We start from the raw sequence: 13,989 nt of genomic DNA on the forward strand, positions 1-13,989 counted from the left end.
CAACATTACGGTACAGAATAGCTCTTTTGGCATTATCCTGAACATTGTATAAGTTTTGTGTGTCAGAATGAAGGAGGTTCTCAGGAGCTCATGCACATACTTTTGATTTTCTAGGCAAAAACGTCATCATAGACAACCCTAGGAAGTCGAGGATGGTCTTGTTTTTTTGTTTCGTTACAAGCTGTTCACTCATTAGCAAATTATAATAATAAAAAACAATACATGAAAATATTACATATAGCAGAAATTCACCAACATTGTACAATGGGTGTGGATGGTGTAGAAAACTGTCCCAAGTCAAACCGGGTCTGTATATTCTGATTATAAATCTAAAATCTCTAATCTGATGGTTGAAATCTCTGGGATTTTTTACCCACCTAATCAAAAATCATAAACCTCTGATCACTTAGAGAATGTAATTGCAGATTTTAACAAGCTTAAGGTATTAAATAGCCTACTTTTCAATTTTCGCAATTATTGAGTAATTTGACACTCTTCGGGATGAGTGATGAACAGTTTTCCATTGTTTGAAATCCACAAAAGCCTTCAATGTAGAGAGGATAAGTAATGAAGTTTGTCCACTAGAGGGTAATGTGTGACAAAGCTGTCTATGGGCTTCACATTCAACACACAAATGCATGTAGGCTACAGCCAATGCCAAGATGTGAGAAAGCTGCAAATGGGAAAGATCTTTTCGGGTTTTTGACCAGCTAAATCCATTCATTCAGACTGCAATTTTCCTTTAATATTAACACAAAAAAGAAAGAAAAAAAGAAGAAGAATATAATTAACGAAAAAAGATTCCAATGCACTCTAATTAGCATTTAGGTTTTTCATATGGAAGGATATTGCATTCCTTTATTGCTAAATTCGCACACAATATCGCTCTTAGTTCCCGCGTTCAAGGTCTCAGCTGCCCTGTCATTGTTTCGGCAGAGTGTCTTTGTGTCCCACTAGGGGTCTCGCGCGCTCCTCTATGACTGTACTGTCTCACTGGCGCGGATAAATGGCACCTCATTAATCAAATGTGCATGAGTGCGCTCAGGTTGCCATGGCAATAATTATCAGAGCTGCCTAATTAACTTTCTCAATTGCTTAATGATATACGACCCTATGAACTCCCCTCTGTTTCTTTCCTCTCTATAATTCGTGCTGGGTTTTTTTCTCTTCATTTTTTTCCCTTTCCATTCTCGCTGTTAACCCGTGACCACCATTTTATGAGAATAAAACAGGAACAGATTGCCAGTAACACTGATGTTAAAGTTGAGTCCACTTCCAGCTCTGACTTTATGTAGTAGGCTACCACACTGCTGCGACAACAGGTGGGAAAAATACAGCTATAAACGATGAAATACAGCTGTAGGCTACTATTAAATTACATATTGTGTTATTATGGAGAAATCTCGCTAATGTGGGTTTGGTACAGATAGCTACGCATCATGTAGCCTGTTCACGCATCTGTTGAATTACAGAAAATTATAGTATTTTAAACTCGTCCCTCAGTGTGTAGAAGAAAGAAAAATGTAATGTGATGGAATATTTAAAAGTGTCACTATAATAACTTGTTACTTGTCTAAATCTTCATTTTAAGATGGGTCTACTTTGCATGAAGGAACTGGTTATTATGGGACATATGCTGCAGTCACGTTATTAGGCTATGTGGAATTTAGGCTACTTAAAGGGATAGTTCACCCCAAAATGACAAATCTGTCATCATTTACTCACCCGCCTCACGTTGTTCCAAACCTGTATACATTTCTTTGTTCTGCTGAACACAAAGGAAGATATTTTGAAGAATGTTTTACTTTGGGAGACTATGTGTGTGTCTGTGTTAGGGGGTGGGAAATTACAGTTCAGTGCATCTGAGAGCAGAGGGTACCAAATACCAAGATAAAAGAAAAGAAAAGAAAAGAAAAGAAAAGAAAAGAAAAGAAAAGAAAAGAAAAGAAAAGAAAAGAAAAGAAAAGAAAAAGGAAAGTATTTGTAGGCCTGTGAATGTTAAAGTATTTCAAACACAAACTTTTTTAAATAAATAAAAAATATATAATGAATTGAATAAATATGCAAAATATTCAATTTGAAAATCTGTGATATTATAGCCTATACTAACCTCCTTATTTTTCAACGCAGAGGTAAGCTATTTCCTGTTAATGTGCAGGACTTCTGATTCATTATGTAAATAACTAGAAGAAGAACAAAGTGCTGCAATGGTAACAAGTGCTGCAAATCAGTGTTTACGATTTATGATTATAAAGGTGATCGAATGTGTTTACATACCAGCTCAAGGGAACTTTTCTGGAAAGTTTTCTTTGGCTTGTAAACACCTTCGAACATTGGTGTGTGGCGATTATGTAACAGGTAGGTGAGTCTCCACCTTCTTTGACATGGAAATCCGGTTAGTTTCTTGTGTTCAGTCTGTTGAGGTTAGATGCAAGTAATAACATGAACACACTGGAGAGCTGTGTTATATTGAAGTTGTAATTCTAATTGAAAGCAACACTGACACTGTTTATGTTTAATAAGTGCTATATACATAAACATGACTTGATTGCAGAGCTTGTGCGAACATATCCACATCGCTATGATCAGATGCTTTCTTAACTGCTGTTTTCTCATAGTCACTTTTGTTGTATGTTTATTGTGTTATTGAGTGGAACGCTCGCAGCACATATTGTATTCACATACTCTCATCAGACAACACTGGGATGTGGAGCGTAAGCAGATCGTAATTGTATGAAAGAGATTGTCCAAATTCATACGAATTAGCCACCAATTTGGCGAAACGTATGTATGTTGTGCTAAAGATGGCTGTGCTCGCTCTTATGTTAAAAATAAGTGGGCAGAGAAAAGATACTGTCAATTTAATAAAATTAAAATTTTCCAGATAATATTTTAATTTTGCACTGGCATTCACTACTGCAACAATATCAAAGCTAATTATTTTAATTTGCAATAAACATGTTATCTTAAAGGGGTCATCGGATGTCCATTTTCCACAAGCTGGTATGATTATTAAGGGTCTTCATGTAAAGTTTGTGGTTAAAATTCCTCAATGGTTGTGTAAAATAACACATTTTTTACCTCCTCAAAAACAGCTCTGTTCACAGTGATCTGTTTCGGTGCATGTCTCTTTAAATGATAATGAGCAACTGCTCACCCCACCCCTCTCTTCCATGGGGTGTGTCGACACAAGACATGTAAATTGCTGCCTTGGTGGACAGTATACAAATGGCTGAGGGTGGAAATATGCTTATACAGGACAGTCCGTCAGTGGTCGTGGGCGGAGCATGAGCAATATGACATCATATTGCTCAGAAAATCCAAATGGCTTGATTATTGAGAGTGTTCAGACTTTTTTAGGATAAAAAAAAAGGAGTGAATGGATTTTTTTCATTGTATGGTGGTTGTGTCCACACACTGCAAAGACACATTTATATGCAAACACCATATAAAAGTGAATTTTGCATCTGATGACCCCTTTAACACACAGTATAAATGGGTCATTGTAGATTAAAATATATAGCAGTCCTCACAAGGGGGTCACAATATTTTGGGTTCCAACTTCCAAGGCATCAAAAGTTTGAAAACTCCTGCTGTAGAGGGGACCCCTTCATCACATGGCCTGGGAACAATGTCAACAACAGTCAACAGTCCTGTATTAGGAGAGTAAAATCAGTTACAATGTTATTTCAGGTTGAAACTTTGAAATATTTCTACTTTTGTAACAGTGTGTTGATCAGATGAACCATTTAAGTGTTTCCTCATAGTGATGAAGCACACCGAAATCTAAATTACCGTCTGTGGTAATCGGCATACATACAGACATTAGGTTGAAACAATCCTTTAATATTCTCAAGTCCTCGTGCGATCGCTGCTATCTTGAATCTCTACGAATCTCTGTAACTATGTGTGTATGAGTGATGAGCGCCCGGGGCTGCAGGTGACCTCGCGTGACAGGTTGACTGAAGGGGCCGGTGAAGGCCTGTCATCTCCTGTTCACTCACTCAGTGTCTGACGCAGCCAGGCAGAACTCTGCACAACACCTGCTGACACTCACGCTGGCCCTGTGCCTTCATGTCATACACACTACCGTCAGGATGCACTCGTAAGGTTACACGCTTCTTATACTATGCACCCGCTGCCAGCATGTCACACTTGTGTCCCACACAGTATCTCTCTGAAGATCTTCTCAGAACGCATTTATCAAGACTCCAACTAACTATAATGTTCATTTGCATATCTCCCTGTGTTTTGTTCTAGGAAACACGTACTCTACGCCTGCAGAAGTAATGATAGAATTTCCTTAAAAAGTAAAGAGCCATTAAACCAAACTTTTAAGTATTTTTATGGAAAATGTTCCTACCACCTGATAGATATCACGGAAGACAATGACCTTTTTGCCCACTTAATTTCACATAAATTTCGCTAATGTGACTGCACCTTAAAGGTGCTGTATATGTAAGTTTTGAATGTACTAAACTAAAGCATAAAAATACCAGACTGATCTCATGAAATGGCGTAAGTATGACACGCCAATTCGTATTTCCATTTTTGGCGTGTTATCAACACGCATAATTGATTTTCAGCGTGTTTATCAACGCCGGTGACTTAACGTTATACTGTATATATAAATATATATGACCTACCCCAACCGCGTCCCTAAACCTACCCGTCACTGGGGTTAATACCATTTATGAGTGTTCCCCTACCATCCTAGGAAAAAAAAAATATTGCTCCCAGATGTAGATATACATTTTGGTCAGTTTCGCTCGGACATTTAACGGCGTACACATACACGCGGAATCACTCTGACGTTTAGCGGCGTAGACATACACACGGAAGATGACGGTTCGTTTCGGCGTGGACATACACGCGGATAGCTCAAAATACGTATAAATAACACGCCACTTGACTTGAAAGTGGCGTGTATGTTTACGCAAAGTCATGATGTCATGTTGCAGAAAATACCATAATATGTTTGCAAATATGTTAACAAACATACTCGTTTCTCTGAAAAACAATGCTACAGCCAGTTATTTTACTTTGAAATGTGAGTTCCATTTCGAAATTTCTGTTTTTATTTTGGTCTGTGTGATTCCACACATTGCCAATTCATCCAATAGTATTTCAACACCCTGGGTTGTCAGTTGGTGTAAAACACAGCGTATTGCAGCCATGGAAGCCAGCAAACAAACTGGGTCAGAGATCGCAGATTCTTTACCTGACCTAAAAAGCCTCTATGAACATAGAGCATATTAAAACGCGGATAAATCAACTCATCAACTTACAGTTTGTATGTCTCCTCATTGTCCATTGTGCTTGGTCCTGTTGCGTGTCCTCAATCTGGCAACCCGTGTGAGCGTGGAGTCTAAGGAGGAGGGGGATGGAGAAACAACCCTCTCAAATATTTAGAATTTGGACTTTCAAACGCTAGCTGTCAGTATTACATACTGCACCTTTAAGGCTCACATATCAGTCACTTTGAGTGCTGAAATTTACATCAGTGGCTTAGTTTTGCGGAAGCTAGGCTAACATCATGACATCTTTTGTGGTCTGATAGATTGTGTTGCCATTGACAATAGTGAATATTAGTAAATATAGTGAAGATATATCAGAAGGTGAAGGTGAACTAATCCAGCCAAATGGTATAAATGGAAAAATCTCGTAAATCACTTGTGTGAATTTCTCGTGTGAATTTATGTGAGAAAACTTTATTTTCTTTCTGCTGTTGGTTGGGACTGTCTCTTGACCAGATGTCGTGCACCTTGTGTAGTAAGTGCACTGCTATGACAAGACAACTGATGACAAGAAACTTTGTTGAGTAGTATGAGCACTTACAGTCATGTAGCGTGAGCTTCGCCCTGTCGACCAACAGAAAGAGGCATGGTTTGAAAGTATGAGCCGTGCTTCATTGCTAAAGTAGGCTACTTACAATCCAAATTTTGCCTGAAAAATCTAGAAGAAATTTCTCTAATGTGACTACATTCTAAAAGATTAAAGAATGCAACAATGTGGAAAATCTAACCAGCGTAGCTTGTGTTCATGTATCTGTGTAGAATATTACTCTTTATCCCAGTTGTCTATGTCTTTTAGATTCCCATCTTAGATTGTGAAGCCAGCAAACTAGGGAAGATTATCATGGTGACACCCACTGAGTTGGAATTGTAAGGGATGTGCCTCTACATCCCACTTCATTGAAGTCCCTTCCTCAGCTGAGGAGAGAGATTAATCGCTTGTGTTGGATTTTGTGCATTAAATCACTCTTTTAGCCAGCGAGATCTCCACAATTCCCAATCTTATTATATCATTTCTCTAGTTCAAGTTCACTTCCAGATCTAAATCCTGCATGTGAGCCCTATAAAGTTGGAGGCCATATTCCAGAGTGGTTTCCACATCTTAAGAACGAAAAAAGAAAAAGAAAATTGGGACTCGACTCACGCATTCAAGCAGGAAGTATTAGTCAAAGTACCGTGTGTTGCCAACCCAGAGGGAGTGAGCCCCAGCACTCTTTCTTTGGACAGGCTCCCATAGCCCCGAGCCAAACGCTTTTCCCTCCCTCCTCTCTTCCTCACATGCGGTGACATTGGGAGCCCACATTGTTGGCGGTGTCCCAGGTGTGAGGAGGAGACGCATTCCTGGGATGGCCATCGGCTCTGCCGGGGCAGGAACGCCCAACCGCCCCCCTCTCCCGCACTTTCCCGCCCCACTCAGACAAACAGTCTAAAAACTGTGACTTATGTAACGAAACACCAGCCAGCTGAGAGGAAGGAGGGTTAGTTGAAATTAAAAATGTCATAGAACTAGCCAATGATAAGGGAAACTTGAGGACACATCAGGAAGGAAGAGAAAAGAATGAAAAAACAACAACAATGCTAAACACTTGATTCAAGACTCAAATTTATCTTATCCCAGCTCAATATGCAGAGATAACTATAAGTAATAAATTGTAGGTTGATTTCCCTGATAAATGTAAACACTGCATCTCTTTGGTGTTTTAAGAACATTAATCTGTTCGGGAATCCTGACCAGCCTGATATTGCAGCATTGGCTCAAACCAATGGCATGAGTTTGGGTTGTGTTTTTTTGTTTGTTTGACCAGTGGCAGACAGGGGGAAACTGTTTGGAAACCTCTTTAGAAAAAGTCAATATTTTTCCAATTCCAATTGGTGATAGTGGTGCAGAAAACAGGCACTTCAGCGTTAAATAGTTACGTTACGCATGGTACATTTTATGTTAATGTTTATGGCATTATTAACAAGTAAAACCCACTAAGACACCCTGATGGTTTTAGAGTACCAAAAGATTGTAATAGCTACAATATGTAATTTTTTTTCGCCGCTAGGGGTTGCTAACCTCTAACAATAACAAAGGCGTATGTTGATGACGCATAAGCGGAATTATGGAACTCGCCGTCATGCCGAAGGATCTAATAATGTTTATGGATGAGTGAATACATTGATGTTTTTAACATGACTGTGGTATGAAGCAGGTCGCGATTGCTAATGAGAGACAGATATCAGCACCACACGCAAGTCCCGCGGATATAAAGGAATAAGGACATTTCATTCTACCGAACTAACTTACCCGCAAGTGCTGAATAATACTCACACAGGTCAGTTTATTAGACAAATGAAACTTGTGAGATAACACTGCTCTGTTTCACTTGGTCTACACTATCACACTAAACTTCATTTGAGTGTGGTGAAAGTTATAATGTTATTCTATGTGTTAGTTTATCTGTATGAGACTTGCAGTAAGCTAGATCAACATAAGAATAACATACTGCTCATATACAAAGGGGAACTGGATCGCTGCTGGTATCCCTTGTATCCTCTGGTGCTCTTGGAAGGGTTAAATGTTCCAAAAAATTTGGAAAAAATCCAAGTCCAGGCACTCAGTAGGTTACAAAAAAGTAAAAAAGCCTTTATTGATTAGTAGAGGGCTAAAACATTGAAGATAAAAACAGACAAACACAAGCAGTACTTATAATTGCATTGGTTTCAGGTGTGCCACTCTGGCACTTGCAACACAATTTTTTGGCCACTAGAGGCAAAAGTTAAAGTCATGCCTGATGTCAGAGGTTACGTCATACAAGTACATACTGATCATAATACATTTCATCATGTTGAGCTATATAACATTTATTAGTTTTATGTACATTTGCTCACCTCTACATTTGCACGTCTCTGTCAAGTCGAAGTTTGTCACGGACGTAGAGCTCTCAGCATCTCTAAAACGCAACGCTGATATTGATCCTCGTTTTAGTTCTCCTTTTGTTCCAAAGTCTGCTTGCCATGGTCCATAATGTTTGAACAAAACAACAACAGCGTGAGTGTGCTGCTAGACGTAACGCAGTTGTCCACATCTGTCGCCATGGTTACTATGACAGTATGAGCGGAAACCAGGGATAATGTGGATATTACGTCATTGACAGGCGACAAGTGGGACAGGGCGACAGGGACGAGCCATTATTTAAAATTGGAATTTCTCTGAAATTAAAAATCTTTGGGAACTTTTGGGATATTGTAAGTACACAACTGAAGGAAATATATCACACTGTGCAAGTGATTTTTGGATATTTTATTACAAAAATCTTACATATTGTAGCTTTAAATAGGCTGCTATAATAAGATTATATAATTGAATGGCATATATCGTTAGGAATTATAAAACTTACAGGCACCAAGGGTTAGTTCATCCAAAAATTTCAATCTGTCATTAATTACTCACCCTCATGTCGTTCCAAACCCAAAGACATTGTTCATCATCGTTCATCTTTGGAATAAAAATGAAGATCTTTTTAATGAAATCTGAGAGCTTTCTGTCCCTCCATTGACATTCTATGCAACTACCACTTTCAAGACACAAAGGTAGTAAAGACATCAGGTGACATTGCAGTTCTTCTTCATCATAAAAGTTTATTATCTGCATGCTTTTTAAAGCCATGTCAGTCTAAACTTCTGATCACACACATCCGAAGCACTCACACAGAAAGCTGGATGTCAGACGACAGCTTAAACTGTCAAAAAAACACAAAGTTCATATAAATACAGTCAGTCCGTTATGTCTATGAACGTAAACTTATCAAAAAATAGTAAAAGCTGAAAAAACTAGATATCTAAAAGAAAAAATAGTCCAAAATTTAAACAAACCACGTGTCCTTTTTAAAAGTATTGATTCAATTTTAAATTCACCCCAATTCACTTGTTTAGAAGCTTCTTCTGAAGTCTGTGAGAACTTTTTACACTATTTTTTAGACAAGATTGCCTTTATTAGAGCTCATATTTCCCCACCTGTATCCGACCCTTTTGAAATGCCGACCTGTTTAACAGTGTTTGACCAGTTTGAGCCCGTGTCGCTTTCTTGAGGAAATAAATTAATTTTACAGCTAAATCCCTCAGTATGTCCCACTGACATTGTTCCCCCTCGCCTTTTAAGGAGGTCTGGACCACTATAGGGCCACATGTCCAAAAAATTATTAACAGCAGTCTGACTTCAGGAATTGTCCCAGCTTATTGCAAGGAGGCAACTGTTGTACCTCTAATTAAAAAGCAAAATCTGGACACTTCTATTTTAGCTAATTACCGACCGATATCAAAGCTTCCTTTTATTTCTAAAATCTTAGAAAAAACTGTTTTTGCACAATTACAATCCTATTTAGATACAAATGGGATTTTAGACATTTTTCAATCTGGTTTTAAAGCTTTTCATAGTACTGAGACTGCACTTTTAAGAGTTTTTAATGATCTTTTATTAACTACAGACCGTGGAGACTCAGTTATTCTTGTGCTTTTAGACCTTGGTGCTGCTTTCGACATAATTGATCACGCTATTCTTATCTTTCGCTTAGAGCACTGTATAGGCATCCGAGATACTGCCCTGCAGTGGTTCAGATCGTATTTATCTGACCGATTTTTTTCTGTAAAACTTGGTGACTCTACATCATCTATCGCCCCCCTTCTCTGTGGAGTCCCGCAAGGCTCAGTCCTTGGACCACTATTGTTCTCCTTGTACCTTCTCCCTCTTGGAAATATTTTTAAAAGACATGGTATTTTCTACCATTTTTATGCGGATGACTCGCAAATTTACTTACCACTGAGAAGAGATGCAAACGGTTCCCTGACTCCGTTACTTGAATATCTCAAGGATATTAAAACCTGGATGTCTTTTAATTTTTTTAATTTAAACGAAGAAAAAACTGAGATCATTGTGTTTGGACCCAGTCGGGTTTGTGACTCCACTCTCGTAAACCTTGGGTCCTTGCAGCAATATGAAAAGCCAGTAGTTACCAATTTAGGCGTTAAAATTGACAGTGAATTTAAGCTTGACAAGCAGATAAACATGGTGGTTAAATCCTGTTTTTATCAATTGAGGCTTTTAGCCAAAATTAAACCTGTTTTATCTTTTAATATGTTTGAGCAAGTGATTCATGCTTTTATTTCGACCCGCTTGGACTACTGTAATGCACTTTACATTGGCGTGAACCAAACTTCCCTTTCACGCCGACAGTTAGTCCAAAATGCAGCTGCTCGTCTGTTAACAGGAACTCGGAAACATGAACACATTACTCCTGTTTTGGCCTCGCTCCACTGGCTCCCTGTATATTTTAGAATACATTTTAAGATTTTAATGTTTGTTTTTAAGTCACTAAATGGGTTGGCACCTCAGTACATTTCAGAGCTCCTGCACATTTACACCCTGTCAAGGTCACTGAGGTCTGGTGATCAGCTGCGGCTGAACGTGCCCAGGACCAGGCTGAAGACCAGAGGCAACCGCTCTTTTTCAGCAGTTGCTCCCAAATTGTGGAATGATTTACCGCCGCACATTAAAGTTGCGCCCACCCTCCACACTTTTAAATCTCGTTTAAAAACATATTTTTATTCCCTGGCTTTTGATTCACCATGAGAGCTGCTGTGGTCTTCGTTGTCGTTGTCATTGTTGATGCTTTTATTTATTTATTTTTGTTTGTTTGTTTTCTGTTTTATATTTTTTTTATCTCTGTAAAGCACTTTGGTAACCTTGTTGTTTGTTTAAATTGTGCTATATAAATAAAGTGGTATGGTATGGTATGGTATGGTATGGTAAACAGCAAGTAAATAAATTGCATATGTATATTAGATCTGTGTATTAAGTGAAAGCAGCATAATATACAGTACCTACGGCTAGATATGCTGTTAAAGGGATACTTCACCTCTGGAAAGATGAATGTGTATTTAAAATAGGTCATTTAAATGTGAAGAAATTTTTGAATTTGGAGCTTTCTAGACTGAGAAAAGCCAGAAAATGTATTTTTGGCTTATGTGGATGAAAGACAACAACTCCCAGAATGCACTTGCTTCGCTGCTCTACGAGGCCACTCCCAAGCCACGCCTCCCGGTTAGAGAGCGCAGTTGAAAACAACAAGGTTAGGCTATTAGTGAGTCTCCGTGACGAGTTTGCACGGGATATCGAGATCGCCCAAAATGTCCGGGATTCGGCTTTTGCGTTCTACAGTCGCCATTCATTATGTTTACTGTGGCGAGCAGGACGAGGCTGAGGGCCGTGGGAGAAAGGCGCGAGGCCGGTGGCGTCATTATTGAGATGCACCGGTCTCATAGGCTACCTCTCATGGAGGAGGGGGAATTTTCTTAGCAATGTTAAAACGCACATCAACCGATCACTTGTTTAGCGTTCATGTAAACACTACATTCAGATTCACCAATCGGAATGAATTCAGTTAGATTGAAACAAAAGGTGTGCATGTAAACAATGAATGGCGACTGCAGAAAGCAAAAGCCGAATCCCGGACATTTTGGACGATCTCGACGCCCGGAGTCGGACATGTCCGGGAAAAAGAGGATGGTAACCCCTAATACTCAGCTTTCTCCTACTACTCAGCTTTCTCCACAGAACAAGAGCCTGTTAGCTTAGCTTCCAGAGAAAGACGGATGAAACTATGTGTACATTCTGTGAGTGAGATCCCACCTCCTATGGGCAGGCTGAAAACATGCGGAACAGCCCCTCCTACTGGCTGTAGTCTTTAGCCTCTGGCCAGAAAATCCTCCGATGATGCAATATGACGATTTTTGCATCATTGGAGGATATTTTCCAGACAAAAAATACATAAATCTCTCATCTCAGGGGGATATGAGGGTGGAAAGCACGGTAATTCGAAAATACTACAGGTTTTCTACTAATACAAAGCTTAATGCTAAATCCTGAAGTATCCCTTTAATATGAATCAAACAACAACAAAAAAAACTGAAAATCACTCATTGCTCTTGATTGAATAACTTTAGTAGCTTGAATAAGAATACATTTCTTACTTGAATGCTGCTGTTAAATGCTCTGGCGAGGCGATAAACATGGCAGACTGTACAGTTCACTCAGGGCGGGGTCTATGGTAATAGGGTAGAGTCAGTCAGCAGTCGTGGGCGGGGCCTGTGCAATGTGACATCATATATGCTAAAATCTGAAAACAGCTTATTCTGAGACACTGCTTATGACATGGGGATTAAAAAAAAGGACTGGGTGGATTTTTACCATTATGGGGTGGTTGTGTACACACACTGCTGACACACATTTATGTTCAAACTTTTAATGTAAAAACAAAAACAAAAACCTTTAATGGAACCCTCAATGACAATAAAGGACCTTCATTTTTAAGTGTATACGTGTCTCAGGTACCTCGATCAATGTAAATCTGTGGGATTTGAGATATCTGTAGCACAAAATACACACCAAAGGGACTAGAGGTTTGTTCAAATGACTAATCCAAAGAATGAGCAATAGTAGCACTGATGCTTGCCCCAGCAAACACCAATTAGAAAAGTACAAAAGGGAATGTGACAGAGACACAAATAGAGATAGAGAACAGAAAGTGGGGTTAGGGACAATGCAATCATACATCTAGCTGTAAATCATTTTAAGCACATTTATTTGATGCCCTAGTTTTGCTTCCCTATGACAGACCCCTTAGTGCAAAGCACGCTGGTTTCAGCACAGTGTAATCTCACTGACAGAGCTCTGATGTGAATGCTTGAGGCCCGGTTCAAACCCAACAGCAATTGCATGTTTACTTCCTTTAATTTGCTGTCAAAGATATTCTCTATCACTTCAGCGAGTGTGTGCGTAAGCGTCAGTATAGTGAGATAGAAACTAAACAGTTGAGAAGAGCCATTAAAGATGGAAGATCTGGTATGCAGATATACAGTAGTGTGATAGAAAGCTCCTAGCTGAGATCACAGGTTGTGTACTGTACAGTATGTGTGGTCTACTAACAGGTTTCAACTTTAGTCTTTAAACAAGCCATAATTTAACATAAGAAATAATTATTTTTATTTTTTTCAAGAATCTTAGTTTATTTATATATATATATATATATATATATATATATATATATATATATATATATATATAATGCTGTATCAAAATTTAGCATGACACCACAATCAACACAAGTTTTCAGTCCTGGGTCTGTAGCCTGAAAGGTTTGTTCGTTGAAGAATTCGGCTTCAGGGCAAACCGTTCCAATTCCATGTATCTTTCGACAGTGATGAGATAAAGAAGCTTTGAAATGGTCCCTTGCATAATTATTCAAATATTTCACCAGCCATATATCTTCAATGTTGACAGAAACAGGGTCATGTCAAGAAGAAAGGTATTAAGCCTGATTTGAACTTCACTAACATCATGAAAGTAAGAACATCTCTTACATTATCAGTGATTTTAAAAATGTTTTTTTCATATGCATATTTAAAATGTATACTGTCTTGTACACATTGCACTTTTACAAGTATTCTACATAAATAAATAAAAAACAACCAAACGCTTAATTATTTAACACTCAGGCCTAGATGGAATTCACCCCAGATTTGGGGTGGCAATATGCAAATTGGCTTAAAGTGTATACTACTAATCCACTAATCCAAGATGAATTTGAAAAATAAATAAAAAATTCAATCAGGTTTTCACAGTGCTTTGAATAGTTATAGTTACTTATAGTTGTCT

The 13,989-nt window shown here is 38.6% G+C and overlaps 1 long non-coding RNA gene across 1 annotated transcript; it reads right to left on the reverse strand.

Moving 5' to 3' along the window:
- Positions 1 to 2,751: 2,751 nt before the first annotated feature.
- LOC309510388 lies at positions 2,752 to 6,667 on the reverse strand. Its single transcript, XR_014210343.1, has 3 exons — positions 6,470 to 6,667; positions 5,289 to 5,368; positions 2,752 to 3,653 (listed from the first exon to the last, which is right to left on the reverse strand). It is a non-coding gene; the product is annotated as an uncharacterized lncRNA (long non-coding RNA).
- Between the last annotated feature and the right edge of the window lie 7,322 nt (positions 6,668 to 13,989).

Source organism: Leuciscus leuciscus, assembly GCF_965113295.1.
Source record: "Leuciscus leuciscus genome assembly, chromosome: 12".
Taxonomy (NCBI): domain Eukaryota; kingdom Metazoa; phylum Chordata; class Actinopteri; order Cypriniformes; family Leuciscidae; genus Leuciscus; species Leuciscus leuciscus.